Source organism: Euphorbia lathyris, chromosome 2, assembly GCF_963576675.1.
Source record: "Euphorbia lathyris chromosome 2, ddEupLath1.1, whole genome shotgun sequence".
NCBI lineage: Eukaryota > Viridiplantae > Streptophyta > Magnoliopsida > Malpighiales > Euphorbiaceae > Euphorbia > Euphorbia lathyris.
In genome coordinates this window covers 64,591,083-64,596,513 of record NC_088911.1, presented here as the reverse complement: position 1 = coordinate 64,596,513, position 5,431 = coordinate 64,591,083, and the positions used below count along the sequence as shown (strand labels likewise).

Here is a 5,431-nt window from a genome sequence, read left to right as displayed (position 1 = left end):
AATTAGTGGTACGATTTTGATTAGCACTTGTATTATTGTTATTGTTATCTTTCCGGTTAAAGTTAGGATGATTCCTCCATCCAGCATTATAAGTATTAGAATAAGGATTATTAGTTTGGTTTTGCCCTTGGACAAAATTTACCTGTTCGATCTCACTCATATTTTCGTAATCCACATCTGTTTGGATTGGATTACCATTAGTATCGCGTGGTGCCATAAATTTATCAATTTTGTGCGATAAAGCAGAAAATTGGGCTTGTAGCATCGCGACTGGATCAAGTTCAACTATACCTTTAACTGATGGTGTGGTTGAGGATGATGGTTTTGCCACCGGCATATGTCCACGTTCCGCGGGCCACATACTGCTGTTGATTGCCATTTCCTCCAAAAGTTCTCTCGCTTGGGCTGATGTTTTCTTCATAAATAGCCCTCCCGACATAGCATCTAATGAACCCCTAGTTGTAGGATTTAGTACATTGTAAAATATTTGCATTAAAAGTTCAGCGGGTAATTGGTGGTGTGGGCATAAACGTTGAAGTTCTTTAAAACGTTCCCAAGTTTCATAAAGGGTCTCATTATCATTTTGAGAAAAAGATGTTAACTCCTTTATGACTCTTGCGGTTTTTGCTAAAGGAAAATATTTAGATAAAAACGCTTGGGCTAATTGTTCCCAAGTGGCAAAAGTTGCGGCTGGCATAGAAGTTAACCATTCTTTGGCTCTATCCTTCAAAGTGAAAGGAAAGAGGCGAAGTTTGATTGCTTCTGCAGTCACATCTGGAATTTTAAATGTGTCACAAATTTCTAGGAAATTTGTTAAATGGGTGTTAGGATTTTCGTTAGGTAACCCGTAAAATGTTACATTATTTTGCAACATATTAAGCAAAGCTGGCTTAATTTCAAATTGATTTGTGGTGATTCTGGGTCTAACGATACTATTGGTTACACCGGCCATACCTGGCCTAGCGTATTCCATAAGTGTTGGTGGGTCTGCCATTTTTTCTGGCTCGGTATGTGTTTTTACTGGGGTCTTATTTTTGTTTTTCTTATTTTTCTTGTTCTTCCTAATGGTTTTCTCAATTTCTAGGTCTATAGGGTCTGGTGCAATGCCTGAATTTCAAGAAGTGCGCATGAACCTGAAATCTTGCACGAACCGAAACTACCTACAAAACAGAATTTTGAAAAATAAATAAATTAGTATAGGAAAACTTTTAAATTATAAAAGTTAGAATAAATATGTTTAAACCTAGATTCGAAATAAAACACGAAAAATTTAAAATTTTGTCAAAAATTTTGGCGTTCCCCGGCAACGGCGCCAAAAACTTGTTGAGCGATTTCTGCAAGTGCACGGTATACGCTTGTAGTAATAAAAGATATCGAACCCACAGGGAACGCTTTTTAACTAAAACTTTATTTAATTCGGTTTAATCACGTGTTTAGGTTTAATAAAAGAAATACGTTTAGTTGATGGAATAGGTTTTGGTAAATTAGGATTAGATAGAAGGATTATATCGAGTTTAGAGAACAATTCCGTTTTGGAATTTTGATTACAAAACAGATACTTCCGTAATTGGAATAAAATAGATCTTATTTTCATAAAGCAAAGTAAACAACTTTAACTTTGTGAGATTATGGACATGTAACAATATAGCGATTTATTCAATTAAATGGCTTCGAACCATAGAAATCCCCCTGGCGTTGAGATGATTCCTACCTTAATCAAACTAGTGTTTTATTTCTGATAAGCCGCGATCAGCGATCATGTCATCCATAAAAACTAAATTTGTTAAGTGTTCAACAAAGTTCTTATATGAATAAGATGGAATAGAACGTTTTAATAAAAACACCAATTTATCATTTTGAAAATCATTTTGTCAGAACAATATCAAAATAACAACAGTAAGAATGTATTGAATAAATAAGTATATCATTAATGAAATGTGAATTTTCACAAGTTAACAGAGAAGTAGAAACTTGGATAGCATTGCAACGAAAACTTTGAGATCCGGGTCGTCAATCTTTCTCTCAAACTCCGTAGGTGCGTCAAACCTCATGCGCTTCAGCCGTCAATTCTTCTCGCTGGATCTTCGGAATAGAGACTGATCTCGTCTACTACCAGAATGAAAACTAAACTAATACTGTTTTTATAACTAATCTAATAACAATTCGTGTACAGCACGATTGTTTACACAGAAATGAAATCTAACTTTCTGATTCTTTTCTGAATCAGAAACTCAACATAATAACTTTCTTCTCTAATTTCTCTAACTTTTTCCAACTTAACCAACCTTGATTTCTGAAATGGATCACTTATTTATAGTTGGTGAAGGGTTGTAAATGACGGGTCGTGTCCGCTGGTGGAGGGTTGCTTTTATCCGAACGAACAGACGCGTTTTTCCGATTTAAAACATGTGTTTTGTGTGCAGAATGGTTCGCTATCGCGACTGAGATTCTGAAAATCTCAGTCGCGACAGGGGGTATAGGGGCGAGCTTGAATACGTTGTTTTCCCCCGGTCTGGCCTCCGTAAGTCGCGACTGAGATTTTGAGAATCTCAGTCACGACAGAGAGATGTTCTCCCTGGCGTTCGACTACTTTTCGTCCTTCTCGAGCGTTCTTCTGACTGATATGCATTCTCGGTACGTTTTTAAGGTTTTTCGTCCATTTTAGCTCCGTTTTTGCTCCTATTTGGATTTTACCAAATATTTAAGTACCTTGCATCAAAGAAGTAAATAAAGACGTAAAAGTATTCTAAATGAATATAATTAACTCGATTTCAATGTAAATTTAACGTATTTATATATGATATTTTAGGTATATTTTGGGCTTAACACCATTCCAGAGCTTGCCCAGTTAGTGAAAATGGGAATAGCTTCAGTTTGGTAGTATCTTGGGGAACCCCATTTATTCTCACAGTGTCTGCACACATCGAAAAGCGATCCAGATGATCATTCGGGCTTTCATGTGCTTCTCCTCCAAACAGTCCCGTTTGTTGAATCAATTGGATTATGCCAGACTTGATTTCATATGTATTAACTGAAATGTTCGGGGCAGCAATCCCAGATAGGTGCTGGTGTCAGTGTGGTGCTAAGATTTCGCTCATCGAGCGAGTGTCAACTCCCGTTTCAGCGTTCTCATTGTTCCTGTTCCTGTTATTGTTGTTATTGTTGGGAATGTTGGTCTCAGGATCAATCATCTTGATAGGCTCAGTGATCTCGCCTGGCTTGGTAGTCCTGATTTGCTTGCTCTTGTGAAGAGTACGTTCAAATTCAAGGTTAAGAGGGACACACGCTATTTCCGCTGATCGAGTATGCATATGCTCAAAAGAAAAGATAAATAAAATAAAAATGTTTTCCTTAGAGAAGGAAAGTATAACTATCTAGTATACAATTTCATCATACAGTTTTATCATACAATATTACATAATCCTACATGAATACTTTAATTCGTTTTTGGCGAAACAAGTAATATAAATTTTTACAAGACAACATGCCACATTCGTATGACATGTATACAGAAATAAAAAAGGTATAACCTAATTTATTCAACATATAAACAAGTATAACGATTATATATCAACAAGTATAGATAAACAAGTATAGATGATATTAACAAAGGTATTCATAAACGAGTGCCTAAACTAACAAATCGAACTTTGGTTCGATATTGCAGAAGAAATAAATCCCCGACAACGGCGCCAAAAACTTGACACGCCTCGCGGCGTCGTCTCCGCGAAGCTGACTAAAAGATAAGTGTACCCCATCATTATCAAGTAATAAAATCTGGACAAGTCCAGGTATCGAATCCACATGATTTATTCTTGCAAGTACCGAACTACTGGGTCTCAGGTGTTATCTAAGCTATGGGGGGGGGTTTGAATTTGGTTTTGATTAAATTAAACTACTCCTAGTTAAGTTACTTCTACTCCTATCTAAATTATTCTACTCCTAAGTGATCTTTTACCAATGTAATTGCCCGAAGGGACATGAAGTGATACGATAATAATGAAAATAGATTATTTAGACAACGGATTCAAAACCTAATCTAAGTCACTTGTGTCCGAGGCGATTAACCCTACCTATCCTCCTGAGGTACCTAGTTCGTGATTCCATTGTAAGGCCGAAACTAGCACTAAGGCTCAGCAATTTGGGCTTAATCTTCTATAGGGTCGTCAATCCTATAGGCACTGACTAGGTCAGATTCAGCTCGCAATATGTGCCAACTTAATTTTGGGATTATCGAATGAGTTAAACCAATAAGACAAAGCGTAAGATAAAGATGTAAGCAATAAAACAATTGAACAAACAAAACTATAATATATATTAAAGATGAAGAGTATTGTCATGGAGATACAATGAGCCTAGGATTCATAACATGGACCAGAGGCTAGACAGAACATAAAAAAAAGAAGAAAAGTCCCTTTCAATGAACCTGTCTACCAATGCAGGTGTCTTCCTATGACTTAAGGATGGAACTTGAGCAATCCTCGGTGAATGGGGCTTGGAGGTGTCTTCAATGGAGGTTGAAGGAGATGGAGGAGGTGGAGAGGATTTCTCAAGGTGGAAGCTAGGGTTTTTACAAAGATAAAAGATATCTAAAATACATAATGAAAGTCCTATTTATAGTCGCGATTTGGGCCCTCTTTCTGATCTAATTCGTTTCCTTTTGCAGGTGGGAAGACGTGGGGTCGATCGTGACATCGTAGGGTCGGGAATCAGTCTTTTGACTGATTCCCGCAGGTCAGCTCGCCGAGCTGGGCAAGCCAGCTCACCGATCTGGCCCAAAAAGGCCAGTTTCGACGAGCGGGAGTGCCCAGAACGCCTTGCGCGGCTGCCGGATGTCCCAAAACGCAATTTTCGCCCGAACTCGTTCCTGTTTTAGCCTGCATACCCGAACTCGTTCCTGTTTTAGCCTGCATACGCACGTAAACTCCAAATAACATTAGTTCTGAGGCTAAATTGACCCGTCAATCGCTTGTTTTGAGTGAATAGTCCATTTGGTGCGACTTTTGGCGGATTAATTAGCCATAAAAGATAATTGAAATTTAACGTACATGCTAATTTGGCCATATTTGCCTAAAATAATCAAAAAATGAGCCTAAACAACGAAAAGTAAATAGAACACATACAATTTCTAACTAACTCACATAAAAGCATATAAATGCGAGAATTGCTCACTTATTCGTAAAAACTACGCTAAACCGTCCTAAAACCGTACCTAAAGATAGGGGTTTTGACCCCTATCAATAGCTAAGAAAGAAAATCATTGAGCTCTTATATGAGTTTAAGAATTGTTTTGCTTGGGACTATGGAGACATGTCTGGCTTGGATAAGAGCTTAGTAGAACACATGATTCCAATCAAACCTGAGTTTGAGCCCCACTGCCAACCTCCTAGAAGGATGTTGATAGTGCCTAGTAGTATAGAGTGTGGATGAA

The 5,431-nt window shown here is 37.7% G+C and overlaps 1 non-coding gene across 1 annotated transcript; it reads left to right on the top strand.

Annotated features, from left to right (window-relative positions):
- Window positions 1–509: 509 nt before the first annotated feature.
- On the top strand, window positions 510–616 carry LOC136221044 (small nucleolar RNA R71). Its single transcript, XR_010684836.1, has one exon. It is a non-coding gene; the product is annotated as a small nucleolar RNA R71 (small nucleolar RNA).
- The last annotated feature ends 4,815 nt before the right edge of the window (window positions 617–5,431 follow it).